This window comes from Canis lupus, chromosome 29 (assembly GCF_011100685.1).
Source record: "Canis lupus familiaris isolate Mischka breed German Shepherd chromosome 29, alternate assembly UU_Cfam_GSD_1.0, whole genome shotgun sequence".
In the NCBI taxonomy this organism is placed as follows: Eukaryota; Metazoa; Chordata; class Mammalia; order Carnivora; family Canidae; genus Canis; species Canis lupus.
Window position 1 is genome coordinate 28362247 of NC_049250.1, and position 18853 is coordinate 28381099.

The following is an 18853-nucleotide window of genomic DNA, read 5'->3' on the forward strand; positions in this document are numbered from 1 at the left end:
CACACACACACACATGCACGAAAATACAGAAATGTACAAATAAATAAAAAGAGACATGAAAAATTCCCCATAATCTCAATACTCAGAAACAGTCATTGTTATCATTTATTGTATATTCTTCCAAATAACATTTATGCATATATGTCTATTTCCAGGGCTGGTTTTCAGGGATATACAGCAATAAATAAGCATATTATTTACCACTGGTAACTGTTCTGGTGGTTTGGTGTCCATGCCTACTGGTAGCAAAATATGTTAATTATCACCCTTTCATAATCTATCAATTGGTTCATCAATCAGTTGATTAATCTATTTTTATATTTTAAACAATGTGATCATATTATGTGCTCTGTTCTATAATCTGTGCTTCTTTTCATGTAACCACATAGTAACAGCTTTTTATGTTAATAATATAGGTCTACTTCATCATTTTAACAACTGCATTATACTTGATTGTGTTTATTTTTTAAAGATTTTATTTATTTATTCATGAGAGACTCACAGAGAGAGAGGGGCAGAGACACAGGCAGAGGGAGAAGCAGGCTCCATGCAGGGAACCCGATGTGAGACTCGATCCTGGATCCCAGGATCACGCCCTGGGCTGAAGGCAGACGCTCAACCGCTGAGCCACCCAGGCCGCCCTGATTGTATGTTTAGAAAAACTTTCTCTAATTCAAAATTATTAAAACACCATTTGTATTTCTTTCCACCTAAGCTTATCTTGAGTCGAGTGGTCAGCAAACTTTTTCTGTAAAGTGTCAAAGAGTAAATATTTTTGGTTTTATGGGCCATATGGTTTCTATCAAAACTGGTCACTCTGTCACTGCATTGGGAATATAGCCATAGGCAATACTTTAGCAAACGAGTGTGGCCGTGTTCCATTACAATTTTACTTATGCACACCAAAATTTGATTTCATATAATTTTCACATGCCATAAAAATTTTTTCAAACGTTTAAAAATGTATAACCACTCTCCCTCTTCTTAGCTTGCTAATGATACAAAAACAAGCGGCAGGTCACATTTGGGCCACTGCTTGCTGACTTCTATAGCTGAATGCTTCCCTTCAAAGCTCTCATTTTCTGCCAAGAAGTGTATCAGTGTCACACCTAAGTTTCCTTCAGTTAGATACTAACCTTCTTGAAAACTGCTCTTTGGATGGTACAGAAAATCCCTCAGGAATGTCACACATTTCCAATCTAAATCCTAAAACCACAAAATTTAGAGGGAGGCTGAACACCTTCATTTCTGGTCTAGAATCACAATGATTTTGCTTTTCCAGAAACTGAACATGTTCACTGAATGCAGTGGTGTATTTTATGAATTCTATTTCTTTCTTTACTTGTAAAATTTTCCTGATGTTTTTATACTTTTACTGAGACAAAATTGACTTGATATTGAAGATAAAGACGTTACCATAGTATTATGGTCTTGGGAAGCCACATTCCCAAGCTTCTGTACATGCTTCTTTTTTATAGTTCGTAACTGCTTAAATATTGCTATTTTTTAAATTCAGCAACTGCCACAAAGGAATACTGAGCATTAATAGTGACCATGTACTCAGAAATGTTTTGTTTGCCAAGTACTCTGCCAAAGTCCTAATATACATTATCTTGTTTAATTATCATATAAACCTTGTATAGTGGATATTTAGGTCCATTTCACAGGTTTAAAAACTGTAGGTCATGAAGGTAAATACACTCCCAGCTAGCAAGTATAGGATCAGAATTTAAACCTAGATTAGGGAGTCTTCAAAGGCTGTGAGTGCTCCTGAGCAGTGCTAGCCTGGATCATTATAATTTATCTGCCACCCCAATTAAGTATAATTTTTGGTATTCAATAAAAACCTTGTTAGAAGTTATTTTGATGTAATTACAAAGGCCTGTTTCTACAAGATCCATATCCCACTCAAAACAAATTACAAATTGGCCAGCATAGTCCGAGGCACAGAATGAATTAAGCTCAACAAATTAATTACATTATAAAAACAACAACAGGGATGCCCGGGGTGGCTCAGCGGTTGAGCACCGCCTTCAGCCCCGGGCCTGATCCTGGAGTTCTGGGATCGAGTCCCACATCGGGCTCCCTGCATGGAGTCTGCTTCTCCCTCTGCCTGTGTCTCTGCCTCTCTCTCTCTCTCTCTCTCATGAATAAATAAATAAATAAAATCTTAAAAAAAACAAACCCTGCAGTGGACAGAGGTATGTTTTTCTGTGATACAATACATACAGTCAAAAAACCTTTTTAACATAGTTTTATCTATTACCTTTTTGCTGTATGGATTTTTAAATTTAGGCTTCTGCCTTTAGTGTCTTGTATAGAAAGGCTTTCCTCTGAGCACCTGGGTGGTTCAGTCGTTAAGTCTGTGTTAGGCTCAGTCTTGTCCTGGGGTCCTGGGATCAGACTTCCTGCTCAGCAGAGGCTGCTTCGCCCTCTCTCTCTGCTCCTCCCCAAGGAGCTATGTTCTCTTAACTATGCTATGTTCTCTACCTCTCTCTCTTTCAAATAAAATAAATAAATAAATAAATAAATAAATAAATAAATAAATAAATAAATAAAAATAAATAAGATCTTAAAAAAGAAAGAAAAAGAAAGGCCACCCTCAATTCAAAATTATTAAAATAGCCCTGTATTTTCCTTTCAACATTTCTCTTAAAGTAAGCAAATCCCCAAATTGTTAGTAAGATTGCTTGGCAATTTATTTAGAAGAAATCCATGTCAGAGGATCTGAGTTTAGTACGCTTTCACCTTGGTTTCAGTCCCAACAAGTTAGATAACAATTTTATTGTCATATGCTCTTCTCCATTACAAGTCTTGACATCTGAATTTGTCATGTTCAAATCTAACTTTGCTTTTTAACAGATTCAGTTACCTTTGAAACTGTGCTTCATGTTTATGAATTGCAGAGAAACCCATGAACTGTGGAAAGACAGTCCTAGAGAATAATCTCAGAATACTCTCTAAATAGTTATCTCACATTTTAAATGATTTCTTAGGTGGCCTCTTATTAATTTCCCACAAGAGATAAAATGTAATACAGAAAGTGCTTGTTGCATAGCTTTTCATTTTTTTTAAAGATTTTATTTATTTATTCATGAGAGACACAGAGAGAGAGAAGCAGAGACACAGGCAGAGGGAGAAGCAGGCTCCATGCAGGAAGCCTGACGTGGGACTCGATCCCCAGTCTCCAGGATCAGGCCCTGGGCTGAAGGCAGGTGCTGAACCGCTGAGCCACCCAGGGATTCCCCATTTGTTGTATAGCTTATGTGTGTACCTGTGACACTTCATGGAGAAACTGGCTAAAATGTCAATCTCTCTAAAGCTCCACTAAGTTCTTTATCTGTTCTTATTATTGAGATTTATCATTCCCCAAATGAGATCTATGGGTTTGCAGGTGGAGTTGGCCATTAGAACTTTTTGTTTTGTTTCTTTCTGGTTCCACAGAGATGTTCTATTTCTATAGCCTTCCTCTTCTGCTCAAGATGAACTACTACTGAGTAGCATGTGAGTTTAATTTCACTTACATTTCTTGTTATGTGTTTTTCTGATGAGAAACACGTAAGATTGTAAAGGTAAGTGAGTATAACAGTATACTGGCAGAGGTTCTCAATTTTGTGCAAAAGAAGTATATATTCACAGAGGTTCTTAATTTTGTGCAAAAGAAGTATATATTCACAGAAAAATTAAAACCTGGAAAGTCTTAGCATTTGCAGTGGTTATTCCTGATTGATGGGATTATGGACAATTTCATTTTCTTTATAATTTCTTTTGGTATTTCCAAAACTTTAACACAAACATATAGTACTTTTACTTTAGAGAATACTTACTCGGGTCTCTCCTTAAGTAAGGATAGAATCTGTGACTTGTTTTTTATTTAAAACATTTTTTTTTAAAGATTTCGTTTATTTGACAGAGGGAGACGGCATGAGCACAAGTAGGCAGAGCCGAAGGCATTGGAAAGGAAGAAGCAGGCCCTCCGCTGAGCAGAGTGCTCAATGTGGGGCTCGATCCCAGGACCCCAGGATCATGACCTGAGCCAAAGGCAGATGCTCAACCACTGAGCCTCCCAGGAGCCCCCGTTACTGGTTTTTAACCAATAAAATATGAGACAGGTGAAAAAAAAGAAAAAGAAAATAGTTCCTTGGGAAAAAAACATAAGCCTCTTCCCTTTTGCTAAAACATATTGGAATTGCTATTATTTGTTACAATTATAAGTCTATTTCTAAGTAAAAATAAAAATACAGCAACATATATAGGATAATTATCAAGTCATTGCTTATTCTATAGCACTGTAGAGAATAAGGTGATGAAGAAAACCCCAGGACACGGGGACAGATAGAGCGCAGACTACTGAACAACAAATGGTGGGAAGACATTTAGATTCTGAGAATAGTTTCACATCCTTTTTGCTTCTATTTTTTTTAATGAATATTTCTTAGAATGAGAATTCTTGAAAACCAAAAGATTTCTGTATTTATTATTTAAAAGACTAAATTAACTCTGATTACTAGCACTGGTGATTATAATTTTACCATTTTCAGGAAATTTATTTATTGAAGTAGCACATATAGAATACTGCCCCAAAAGAGTCTCAAATGAAGCCAGTTAAGACCTAAGAGAACTTTTTAAAAATTCAAATGTTATGTTTCATTTATTGATCTTGGTGATAGTTACAGGGGTGTTTTCATTTTGTAAACATTCATCAAACCCTATACGTAAAATGTGTATACTTTTCTGTATGCATTACACTTCAATGAAAAAAAAAAAACTGCTTGAAAAAAAAAATCTCACCACAGCTTCTGTCTTTCTTCAATCCATTGTGGTAATTCTGGTGTTCAGTTCCCCTAAATGTTCCTTTTTATCCCTACAATTCAGGATGGGGCCAATCAGTGTCCTTTCTTGGTCCTCACTCTATGTTAGGAAGGAGGGAGAAGAACAGAAATCTAGGTGGTTGAGTTGGTATTAGTGTGTTAACCCCTGTATATGATTTAGAAATATAGACCTTGTGACTATAATCAGAACTCTGGTCTGCCCCCACGGGCTTCTACCTGCCTGTAACTCGGAGCAAAGCAAGATTGTTTTTAAAGTACAGTGATAGGGCTTATGTGTTTTAATATTTCCCTAGGCTTTTTTTTTTTTTTTTTGTATTTGGCTATTTACAAATTTGACAATTCAGAGAACCAGGAATTTATTCCTCATTATCTCAATCCCTCCTCTTAATCAGCTCTCTGTGTGATGGAAAGGAAAGCTGATATTTTTTCATATCCTAAAGTTAACATGCTGCTTTTCTTGGTAAAACGTCAGATTCTTTTACCTGAAGGTAAGGAAAATGTTCCCCATGATCCCTCCACCGTTATGGAATCGTGTGAGAGAATGAGTCTTAAGACGTATACAAATGAAAAAAAAAAACAGTATTTAGTCTTCATATTTACCTTGTTGTGTTAGCTTGAATAAACACAAGCGTGGAATATTTTGTTGGTGTAGTTTGCATTTGCTACTTCCCAGGAAAAATACATTTCATCATCTCTATCAATGAATGTTTTATTTAGGGACGCCTGGGTGGCTCAGCAGTTAAGTGTCTGCCTTCCACTCAGGCCGTGATCCCAGGGTCTCAGGATCCAGTCCCACATTGGGCTCCCTGCATGGAGCCTGCTTCTCCCTCTGTCTGTGTCTCTGTCTCACTCTCTGTGTCTCTCATGAATAAACAAATAAAATCTTAAAAAAAAAAATGTTTGGGATGTCTGGGTGGCTCAGTGATTGAGCGTCTGTCTGCCTTTGGCTCAGGGCATGATCCTGGAGTCCCGGGATCGAGTCCCACGTCGGGCTCCCTGCATGGAGCCTGCTTTTCCCTCTGCCTGTGTCTCTGCCTCTCTGTCTCTTATGAATAAATAAATAAATCTTTTTTAAAAAAGTTTTATTTAAATATTTAAACACCAAAAATACCTGATGCAAGTATGTAAAAGTATATTCAAAATTTGAAATTACTCAAAAAGAATTATATTGATTCATATATATATGTATGAATATATATAGACTATACATTTCTAGACTAAATATTAAACATTAGTTCTATAATTAAATGTTTAAGAGTGACTTCCTTCAGGGCACCTGGGTGGCTCAGTTGGTTAAGTGTCTGCCTTCAATTCGGGTCATGATCCTGTGGTCCTGGGATCAGCCCTGCACTGGGATCCCTGCTCAGCTGGGAGCCTGCTTCTCCTCCTGCCTCTGCTGCTTCTCCCCTTGTTTGTGTGCTCTGTCAAATAAATAAATAAATAAAATATTTTTTAAAAACCCAGCAACTTCCTTCATTTCTGGCTTTTCTATACTTTGTATATCTTTCTAGTATCTGCACATCTAACCTTCCATGGATGCGGTCCAAAGAAAGTCTATGTACATGTAAATGCATTTCCCCCCCAAATCATTAGGAATGAATGCCACAAATACTTTCAAAGAGCATCAGAAATTATTCAGTGCACATAAATCTTAAAGCTTTTAAGTATAAAAAGCCATGATAAAAAATAAAAAGACAAAAATTTACAAATTTATGGCAGACAGAAATTTACTGGAGTACCTGGCTGGCTCAGTTGGTAGAGCATGCAACTCTTGATTTTGGGACTGTGAATTTGAGCCCCACGTTGGGTGTAGAGATTACTTAAAAATAAAATCTTAAAAAAAATTACTGTTCTGTGGGTATAATGAATTTTTAGAAGACAGTAAGGAAAATACCAATACATGAACTGAAAAATAGATATGGGTCATAAAATGGCAATTCACAAAAAAAGAAATAGAAATGGCCAACGAATGTGTAAAAATATCACACTTCATTAGTAATTACAGTGCACGGAACCCAACAATGGGATGCATATGGTTATGTAAAATCTACAAAAATCAAGAGTTTTCAATGAACTGGGATGATGCTGGGAAATGAGCACTCTCATTTGCTGTCAATGTATGTAAAATGCTGGAAACTGTCAGGAAGGCAATATGACCATATGCCTTCGAATTCATACCTTTGACCAACGGATGTAGCTTCTGAGATTCTCTTCTAAATAGTAATGGATTAATTTGAGGATGTATGTGTAGGTATGGATCACAGTATTGTACACCACTGTGAAAAAGAGAAAATAAAAACCACCTCAATGTCTGACAATCACAAATAAGGAAAACAGAGACTAAGTATTTAAGAAATTTTCCAATGCAGCAAATGAAATGCAAGGCTGAACTTAAACCCGGGTCTGTGTGCCTCCCGCACCCTTCCCTAAGCTCCTTTATAAAGCTGGTGGTTTTCCTGGGATTTCCTTGAAGTGTCTCTCAGATTCTGGTATCACGAGTTAGTTTCTGAGCTCAGTATTAGATGGTGGTTTTCAACCCTGCCTGAGGCCCAGCCTCAACACTCTGGGGGTCCAAGTAAGATTCTGGAGCCTGGGGGAGTAATATTGCTACACAACAAAACCTCTGACACCCTCCATCCCAGGGTTGGGAGACTGGCACAAAAAACCTGGACCCAACATTGCATCAGCACGATGGCATATCTCATGAATGCTAATTGCACTTAGATATACAGATTGTCACCTTCTCCAGGAACCAATGCCCTGGCTGCCTGTCTTTTCTGTTGTATTTTCTCACTAAAGAGGTGGTGCTTCTTTTTTTTTTTTTTTTTTAATTTTTATGTATTTATGATAGTCAGAGAGAGAGAGAGAGAGAGAGAGAGAGAGAGGCAGAGACATAGGCAGAGGGAGAAGCAGGCTCCATGCAGGGAGTCTGATGTGGGATTCGATCCCGGGTCTCCAGGATCGCGCCCTGGGCCAAAGGCAGGCGCCAAACCGCTGCGCCACCCAGGGATCCCATGGTGGTGCTTCTAAAAGCCTCTACTGTAGTTCCTTTGCCAAACATTCTGACATGGAAGGACAATGGTTGAGATAACTATGATCTCTAAATTGGATTTCTGGGTTCCCTGACTATCTGCCTCAGAGGCTGCAGCTAAACAAGCCAAACATCTCCCACACCCTGGTTCAATTGTCAACTAAACCTCATGACCCTAAACTAGTGATTTTCAAAGAATGCACCATCACCTGAAGCTTGCTAAGATATGTGAACTTGGGATGCCCCACCTAGAATCCTCTGGGTCCTCTGGCTGAGAACGGAGAGGGGGGGAGGGGTGGAAAGGTGCAGGAAGGGTGGGGCCCCGAAGTCTGTGTTTTAACAGGCCTTTCAGGGGATTCTGAGGAGCTCAAATAGGAACCACTGCACAAAGCCTGCAGTCCACATCCTTTCTTATGCCCACTCACATAGTATGTGTCTCATAAATTGACCTATTGAGATAACTTTTTTAAGTTGTATTTTACTGAGCCTCGACCAAGAGTCATGCAGAATCCTGGATGGAGGGAGGACGTACAAGAAGCCAAGTTGAGATTCTTATTCTTAGGTGATGGCAAGAGTAATAGTATGAAATGCAGTGAGTAGGTTAGACTGCAGTTCATGATTAATTTCCAAGGGAATGAGGAGGAGGAGGAGGAGGAGGACAAAGAGAAACTCCGTGGTTAAACAGGACTGTAGAATCCTTTGCCCCAGGCTCAGGCCTGCTAGGATCCATCCTAGAGAGCTGGAGGTTTATTCAGTGTTTACGCACTTCTTCCTCAGCTTGTCATGCCGTAGACAAGTGGTTGATGTGTGCAGACTCTTTGAGGACTTGTCGGGCATACTGACGGTATTTCTACAGAGTATGCATATTTGGGGGCGGAGTGCTTGCAATACTGAGCTGAACCATGAAGGATGGCATCCTGAGAGTGTTTGCCACGTGACTGAGAAAGGTGAGAATCACTGTCACTGTCTTCTACACTTTGTCCCCGCCACTGCTGCTCTTCCTGGACTGAGATGCCTCTGCTTTTGAGAGCTGAATCTCTCTAGGTGCAATGAGTAAGGAGGGCTACTCTGGCTCTGCATGAAACCTAAGGCTCTGGAGAAAGAAAGGGAAGTAGGCAGAGGGAATCTGATCCCAGAGGAATCAGAGGGGTGAGGCTCCAGGCAAAGGGATGGGAATCCCTTTACTTGTCTTTTCTACCAGGCCCTCTTCCTCTTTTCCTTGGGGTTCCCAAAGATGTATAGCTGCACGTGCTGGTCACTGAAACATTACATAATGTAGCATAGAGTGACAAATGTCTGCTACAATGCCTGGTGCATGATAGGCCTTTATTATTATTATTACTACTACTACTACTACTACTACTACTACTACTACTACTACTACTAGTGATTTATTATTAAAGTGGGTTTTTTCCTTCCTCTTTCATCTATCTTCTTTAGTTAGCTGTCTGACAAACTCCCACTCCAAAGACTGGTTAGAAATATTACTGCTTTCTCGTGGAAACCTTTTCCACCTCTTCCATCCCTCATACTAACTAGATAACATTGCTCACATCCTTCTTCCATGTGGACACTTATATATTACATTATGTTGTGTTGTGTTATGTCATTACATCATATTTTGTTGTGTGTCCACACTCCCCCCTCATTGCGAGCTCTTTAAGTGACAGGGCCCAGGTTTTACACATGTTCAGATCTTCCCAGGAAGCACAGCACTGAGCACTTACTGAATGTGTGTTAAGTGAATATTGAAGGAACTGAGTCATGGAGAAAAAACTGAAAGTCTAAGAGCTACATGTGTTAGTGTGAGAATATGATCTATCAACACAGCCTGTCACTACATATCGTTGTGTTCCCAGGTTTCCAAACGCTACCTCTTTTTTTATTATCCTTCTTAAGTCTCACTGCCCTGCTTATTTCATGTGGATTTTTTGCCAGTTTCCCAGTGCATAATATTTTTTTAAAATCTTATATATTTATTTATTTATTCATGGTAGACACAGAGGGAGACAGAGACATAGGCAGAGGGAGAAGCAGACTCCCTTCTGGGAAGCCTGATACGCAGGACTCGATCCCAGGACCCTAGGGTCACGCCCGGAGCCGAAGGTAGACACTCAACCACCTAGCCGCGTAGGTGTCCCCACTGCACAATATCTTGAACTGCAATTTGCTCCAGTTTTTTCAGCTTTTGTCACATCTTCCATGGGGTGCATTTTTTTTATGTTAGAAATCTAAGACATTGTCAGCTAACATTTACTGAACCCTTTTTCCCCTACTTTTTCCCTAAAAGTTACTTTAAAAAATGTGTTTATAATTTATTTTTTATTGGTGTTCAATTTGCCAACATACAGAATAACACCCAGTGCTCATCCCGTCAAGTGCCCCCCCTCAGTGCCCGTCACCCATTCACCCCCACCCCCGCCCTCCTCCCCTTCCACCACCCCTGGTTCGTTTCCCAGAGTTAGGAGTCTTTATGTTCTGTCTCCCTTTCTGATATTCCCCACACATTTCTTCTCCCTTCCCTTATATTCCCTTTCACTTTTATATTCCCCAAATGAATGAGACCATATAATGTTTGTCCTTCTCCGATTGACTTACTTCACTCAGCATAATACCCTCCAGTTCCATCCACGTTGAAGCAAATGGTGGGTATTTGTCGTTTCTAATGGCTGAGGAATATTCCATTGTATACATAAACCACATCTTCTTTATCCATTCATCTTTCGATGGACACCGAGGCTCCTTCCACAGTTTGGCTATTGTGGACATTGCTGCTATAAACATTGGGGTGCAGGTGTCCCGGCATTTCCCTGCATCTGTATCTTTGGGGTAAATCCCCAACAGTGCAATTGCTGGGTCGTAGGGCAGGTCCATTTTTAACTCTTTGAAGAACCTCCACACAGTTTTCCAGAGTGGCTGCACCAGTTCACATTCCCACCAACAGTGTTTTCTCCGCATCCTCTCCAACATTTGTGGTTTCCTGCCTTGTTAATTTTCCCCATTCTCACTAAAAAATGTTTTAATTGAAGTATAGTTCATATACATTATATCAGTTTCAGCTGTGCAACACAGTGATTCAACAATTGTATTTAATATGAAGTGCTCATCATGAAAACTACAGTTACCATTTGTCACCATACAAAGTTATCACATTATTGACTATATTCCCTATGTTTTTCATCCCTGTGACTTGTTCTATAAGTTTATACTTCCTAATCTTCTCCTATTTCATCTAGCCCCTCTCCTCTGGCAACAACCAGGTTTTTTTCCTGTGTTTATGAGTCTGTTTCTATCCCATTGCTTTTTGATTTGGGAGGCGGTTTTTGTTTTTTTTCAGATTCCACATATAAGTGAAATCGTAAGGTTTTTCTCTGCCTGATTTATCTCATTTAGTGTAATACTCTCTAAGTCCATCCATGTTGTTGCAAATGGTAAGATTTCATTCTTTTTTAAGGCTGAGTTGTGTGTCTATAACACATCTTCTTTATCCACTCATCTATCAAAGAACACTTGGGTTGCTTCTGTGACTTGGCTACTGTAAATAATGCTGCAATGAATACAGTTCATATATCTTTTCAACTTAGCATTTTCATTTTCTTTGAATAAATATCCAGAAATGGAATGGCTGGATCATATAGTAGTTATATTTGTAATTTTTTGAGGAACCTCCATACTATTTTCCATAGTGGCTGCACTAGTTTACATTCCCATTATTCACATATTTAACAAATATGTATTGAGTATCTACTGTTGTAGGTAATTACATAATAAAAGAGATAAAAATCTGTGCTATGTACCCGGCTCTGGCCTGGATACTGTCTACTTTATCATCTTATCCAGTCGCATTTTGTAAGAATGAACTTTCCAAGTATCATGGCACACTTCAACCTAGAGAACTGGGAAAATTTTCTGATTTACATTAATCTCTTTTATCTTGAGTGGCAAAAGAGATAGTGAAATTACCACTAACTATGCCATATCCCTTCGCATATTATAAAATTCACTAAGTTCCTTTTCTGGCTCACAGCTCTTCATTGTTAACCATTGAGTAGGCACCCATGAAAACTGCATCCTAGCCCATGGGCTACACGCAGCTCTGAGTATTTACTGGGTGAGGTGACTAATCGTATTTTGCACCCAGGCAGCAGCTTCAATAAGACCATGAAAGCTCACGTGTGCCTGGATTCTTATAACTACTCTTATTTTTAGGATAACACCCACATGGCACACAACTTTGAAATACCTGACTTGATTTGTAATCCATTTCTGAACCTGGGGACTACTGAAGAGTAAGGAAGAGACACTTTATCTAATGTTACTACTTAAATAGTATTTTAAGAAACACATGATGAAATATAGTTTTACTATGGTGAAAAAGACAACGTAAAATTTATCATCTTAGTCATTTTTAATTATTCAGTTTGGCAGGGTTAAATATATTCATATTGTTATGAAACAGATCTCCAGAACTTTCCCATCTTGCAAAGCTAAAACTCTGTGCCTATTAAACAATAACTCCTCTTTTTCCCTGAAATATATTTTATAGGGCTTTCATATACAAAGCTTATAGCATTCAATCCTTTTCTTGTATAGGTTTCTAAGAGCACAAGAAGCAAATAGTAAAGACACAAAATTGCTGTGTTTCCCTATGAGTCATTCTAGCCATCTGTAAAAATCAGTGGCTGTCAGAGAGCACCCTAAGTGACTTCAGGCCTTTAACAGATAACTCAGGGCCTCAGTGGTACCAGGGAGTTGGAACACCTTTTGCTTGTTTGTGTGATTTGGGAGAACTTCTAGAAACAGGTTCTAAGAGATAAAATGGCTTCAGAGCTGTGGGCTTATCCCCAACCCTCAATGCTGGCATTCTTTTCCTCACACTTCAGACAATAATCACATGGCCTATACTGAAAAAGGTCCAATGACAGAAATCTCACCACACCTGAAATCAATGTTCCTTCATTGTCTTCCCTTTATGATAATAATAGGTTTTGAGAAAATGGCAAAAAACTGCTCTCTTGTGTACCTGAAAGAAAAGTGTTTGGAATTACCTGTCTGGTCTGGTTCTATGTCTTGACAGCTTCAGCCTTTCTTTCCTCCTAAATGCAATCTGGATGTAGGAGGTCTTAAAATATTTTTAATGAACAGAGTATGTGACAACTGAGCCTTGCACATCAGTATAGTTCATTCATGCATTCAATAGTCAGCTGTCTAGAGAAACAGTCTGATGTGCAATGGAGTCTAGAAGCTGGGAGACCTCCTGGGGGATACATTTGTTTGTTTTGTTCAGTCTTTTGTCTTCTCAAGATCTCTGATGTCATCCTTCCTCCCATTCTTTGTCCATGTGATTAAGGCAGAGCTAACCCAGCCCTACTTTTATGGGCAAGCATGTCATCCTAACCTGCTTTCCCAACATCGCATTCCATGTGATGACGGAAGCCATCGCATGATCCCTTATCTCTGTCTGGGGTTCTAAGAATTGCCTCCTGCCAGACACGGGTGTCCAGAGCAAGATCCAATAACAGGTACTATAGTGTAACTTTCAGCTACAGGGTAACATGGTCAGAGAGAGTCAAAGTGACCAATCAGAGTGAAGGTCACCAGCTCAATCTGATTGGAAGGAGAGCAAGAAAATTAAGTATATTAAAGGAAAAGGAGATTTCATTAAGAAATTGCTAAAGAATTAAGAAAATGTAAAGGCATACCTGAACCTCGGAACATTTTTAGAGAATTGAAATCAAGTAAAAATATTCCTAAACTATATTAAATGGCATATATGTATCTGAAATATATTGAAACTATTTTTTGAACAAGAAAAAAAAATAGCGCATGCTATCTTTACTCCGAGTCCTATTGTATAAGGTGTTTTTGTCAGACTGGTACATTAATACATTCTATACAGATAGTTGATTTATCTATCTCCTATTTCAAGAAGTTTTTCTGGACATTTTGAAATGAACTGTGACTTTGAGTTGAAGATTAACTTGTTTAGAAGACTTTGTGCTGCCAAAAATACCAAAAGATAACAAAAAATAATAAAGAAATAAGCAGCTCAAACTTTGCTGATCTTTATGATAACCTAATTTCTCTCATGGCTACCTACTTTTGGAAGTTCCATTAACTCTATCTTGCACAGATTACTAGAGCAGTAGCTTTCCAATTTTTTGAGCCTGACACATCATAAGAAATATTTTAAATTGAAATCTAGAACAGGCATTTACATGTAGACATATAACTGAGAAAGTGTTATGGAAATATTTCTTTCCTTTGCCACCTGCAATTCAGATATTTTATTTTCTATTCCATTCCATCTTATTCTTATTTGTTTTGTTCTATCATACTCTATTTAATTGCAAAAAGTCAATTATGACTCACAAAGTTGATTTCACAACTTCCTAATTGATCTTAATGAGTAGTTTGAAAAACATTGCTCTTGTCTAGGATACAGCAAAGAATGAAAACTAAAAATGTCTTATATATGTACCAGCTCCAAAAACTTTGCCAATATACTTCAGATTCACTTCCACACTTCTTTTTCACTCATTTATTTATTCATTCATTTCATTTATTAGAGGAAGACCTATGAAGCCTCTGCCAGGAGTTGGGCATTTGGTCAATTATTGGGAATATAGTGGTGGGCAGGATAAATTCCAGAGTTTACAGGACTAACCAACTCTAGGAGAGCTTGAGTCAGAAGAGAGGCAGTGGTGGAGTGAGGAAGGAGGTGGAATGTACTCTTATATCATGGCTCTCAGGGAGTCATTTACTCAAGAGTTTCTTGGTGGTAACAATGAATACAGTTTTCAGAAAGGAAGACATTGTACTTGGGTTCTGCTCCTATGATGATGAATAAGTATGGGCAGTCTCTTCACTGCTGCTAGTCTGATAATGTGGGGGTAGGCAACACATAAATGATTATGATACCCTATAATAGTACAATAGACCAACATAACCACTTTTAGTGGCATGGAATTAACAGATAGTTAAAAACAGAGTAAATGAAGACCGCAAGCAGGGAAGAAATGACAAGAGATGAGGACAAACACTGGGAAAGGAACCTGGTTGTTGGGAGATCTTTTCCAGGATAGGAAGAGATTTGAAGATTTTTTACAGGTTGAGGTAAAGGAACCAGTGCAAAGGCCACGACTGGGCATGATTAATTGATGTAGTACAGGGTTGGTGGATTTGAGGGGTGAGAGATCAAGTATAGAGGTGGAGGGATTCACCTGGGAAAGATTAACAGTGACCACTTTATGCATAAGACAAATGAATAATAGCCAAGGCCTGCAATATTGTTAAATTTTTTATGAGAGCAAAAATATTATTTGATGTGGAAATTTTGTCATTAGCCACCTTTTCTCATTTTTTGAATGCTATATAGATAAAATTTTGTCCTGAAACTACTCAAATTACAAGTCCTCTTGCCTCATCCTTTATTTCATTGATTTATTTGAGTTTGTCAAAATGACATCATCTTTTACTCCACGGTCCTTTATTTTTTTTAAGTTGTACTTGAAGAATAACATAATATTGAAAAGCAAAGGAAATAAAAGTAAAGAGCTAGATGAATTTTCACAAAGTGAGCACATCTGTGTGAACTTTGTACCCTTTTTAAGAAACAACATGACCAGCAGCCTGGAAGTCTGTCCTTCCCAGGGACCCCTAACAATTATTCTCTCTCCATCCAAGGGTAATCACTATCCTGACTTCTAACAAGAGTACATTTTTAAACAAGAAAATAATCCAAGCTCTCTGATAGATAAATCCACATGCAAGAAGGTATTTCTTTAAAAGTTGTCCAAATAAGGATTCTATTTCCAACCTGTTCTCAACTGTTTACCCAAAATGTTTCCCTCACTCCTATACTGTTTGCCTAGCTGGAGTAAAAGTAGGGTGAATAAAAGGCCAATCAGAAGGCTTTTTTCTGGAAGACTCCCCTTAGAAACAAACATTTTGAAATAAAATGGGGAGCAGAATTAAAACCAAATGTGAACAGCCTACTTACATAATAAGTAACCTATCTCTGGCTATCTTATGCATCTGATACATTGGTATCTTTTTAAAAACAAAATTTTTTCATAATTCTTTTTTTTTAATTTTTATTTATTTATGATAGTCACAGAGAGAGAGAGGCAGAGACACAGGCAGAGGGAGAAGCAGGCTCCATGCACCGAGAGCCCGACGTGGGATTCGATCCCGGGTCTCCAGGATGGCGCCCTGGGCCAAAGGCAGGCGCCAAACCGCTGCGCCACCCAGGGATCCCTCATAATTCTTATAAATGAAATTTTAGAACATACAGAAAAGTCAAAACAATCCACAATCACCCAGAGATGCCATTGTTTGTAACAGTGAAACACTAGAAACATTTTAATGCCCATCAGTAGGAAATGGTTAGATTATAGTATATACATACTAAGACACCCTATGCTAAAAAGAATGAAGTAGAACTATATGAACTGGCTTGGGAAATACCTACCATCAATTTAAAGTGAAAATGTCTCAGTATTATATGCATAAAATGACCTCATTTATGCTAAAAATGCAGATGCAAAAGGATTTGGATGTTTATTTTTTTTTACCCAAAAACATCTTCAGGGTGCCTGAGTGGCTCAGTTCGTTAAGCATCTGCTTTTGGCTCAGTTCATGATCCCAAGGTCCTGGGATTGAGCCCACATCAGGCTCCCTGCTTGGTGGGGAGCCTGCTTCTCCCTCTCTCTCTGCCTGCTGCTCCCCCTGCTTGTGTTCTCTGTAAAATAAATAAAATCTTCAAAAACGTTTTCCCTGATCTCACATAGACATGACTTAAGTTTGTTTTAGGAGTAATTAAGGAACACATTATACTTGAGAGACAGTGCAATTTGAGAACAATGACAAATGGCTATTCATTGATTCAATGCCTATTTATTGGTAAATAATGGTTCGAAAACCAATATTCTCATGTCTTGTGGAAATATCAGATATTTAGAGTTATACATTTATAACATTTTCTGTTACGTACTAATTCCTATTTTGTGTGCCATTCTCTTTTGTGAAATATTAAAGTGTTCCTAAGTCAGTTATGATCTATTCAGATATACTGCATGTAAAATTAAACTTAAGATGCAACCAGAATAACCTGAGGACAAGATCATTTATTTCCAATAGTCTGAAAGTTAGTATCCTCATTAGAAATATGACTAATGAGGTATCCTGTTCCCCCCACTATAAATAATTCCTTCTCCATCCTTTTTTATTATACTTCTTAAGAGCCAGTATAAAGGGTCCTCTTCTGTGAAGGCCATCTATATTTCACTAAGATAGAATGAGAGGCAGTTTACTTTTCACATACATATTAATATGTACACTGTTGCACTCATCACATATAATTGTAATTCTTTATTTCAGGATATCTCCCAAGAGATTATACACTCCTTAAAAGCAAGGACAGGGGCACCTGGGTGGCTCAGTGGTTGAGTGTCTGCCTTTAGCTCAGGTGGTGATCCTGCAGGGAGCTTGTTTCTCCCTCTGCCTAAGACTCTGCCTCTGGCTCAGGTCATGATCCCACAGGGAGTTTGCTTCTTCCTCTGCCTATGTCTCTACCTCTGTCTCTGTGTTTCTCATGAATAAATAAATAAAATCTTAAAAAAAAAACAACAAAAAAACGAAGGCAAAGACAATGCCTTATTCCTCCTTAGAACCCTAGCCCCTAGCTTAGTGTTCAACATATACCAATACTATCCCTGAGATACTGCCAATGTTTAGATAATTTTACTTAGACATGAATAGTAGTACCTATATGTTTTTAAAACAGCCTTTGAAAAAAATGAACATTTGCACCTGAATGATTCATTTAGCAACTGTGGAAGATTTTATTTTCCAAAGATGACCACCACAATATACCCTATCCCACATGCTCCTTGAACAATGAGACCCAACATTCCTCCTATCAAGTAGTGTGGTTTAGGTCTCCTCCTTTTGAACCTGGGCAGATCTCTGTGACTGCCTTGATCAATATAATACAGTTGCAAGTGATGCCATATGACTTAAAAATGCCATGGACTTTTGCTTTGTCCTCTTAGGACACCTGCTTTTAGAACCCAGCTTCTATGTGAAGAAGCCAGGCAGGCTCATGGAGAGGCCACATGCAGGTGTTCCATCCAATAGCCCCAACTAATGTCCCAGCTGCCAGCTAGCATCAATTGCTAGACATGTGAGTGGGTCCTTGGATGATGGTTCCACCCCATAGCTGTTGTCACCAGCTGATGCTGTGGCAAAGAAAAAGGCTGTCCCTGGTGAACCCTGTCCAAATTGTAGATTTATGAGCGAAATAAATGATAGCTGTTGTTTTAAGCCACTAAGTACAGGAAGCTTGCTATGCAGCCATAGATAACCAGAACAGCCACCACTAGTTTACATGCCAGTGGAAATGGAGGGAAGAGCTAGGGCCCCAGAGCCCTCCCTTCTATTTTGTTCTTAACCCAGTTGTGGAGACAAGCAACATGGTCAAATCCAAATAGGATTCCAACCAACAGGATGGGGGCTCAGTTGGTTAAGTGTCCAACTCTTGAAGACCGCTCTGGTCATGATCAGGGTCATGAGATGGAGCACTACATGGGCTCCATGTTCAGTGGGGAGCCTACTTGGGATTCTCTCTCTCTCCCCCTCTCCTTCTCTTCCCTCCACCTCTCTCTCTCTCTCTCACTCAAATAAAATAAATAAATCTTAAAAAAAAAAAAGAACCAACAGGATGACCCAAACTAGGACAAACAGTCCCTAGGAAATTAATTAGAGTCCATTAAAGTTCAAACAGATACACTAAAAATGAATTTGTAATGTCTGGAGTTTTGTTTTTTTGAGGAAGCATAAAAGAATATTGTGAGCAACTATAAACAACAACTCTATTATTATCTTACTGACATGTTAAGAATCGTGTTACAGGCATGGGAAATTTAATTTAATTATCTAATGCTGGTATTCTGTGACGTCGTGACAAAGGAACTGTTACTTGCTGCAG

General features: G+C 38.6%; 1 long non-coding RNA gene across 1 annotated transcript; it reads right to left on the bottom strand.

Annotated features, from left to right (window-relative positions):
* Window positions 1-5954: 5954 nt before the first annotated feature.
* LOC119866723 lies at window positions 5955-10520 on the bottom strand. Its single transcript, XR_005381148.1, has 3 exons — window positions 10462-10520; window positions 7011-7108; window positions 5955-6253 (listed from the first exon to the last, which is right to left on the bottom strand). It is a non-coding gene; the product is annotated as an uncharacterized LOC119866723 (long non-coding RNA).
* Window positions 10521-18853: the final 8333 nt, after the last annotated feature.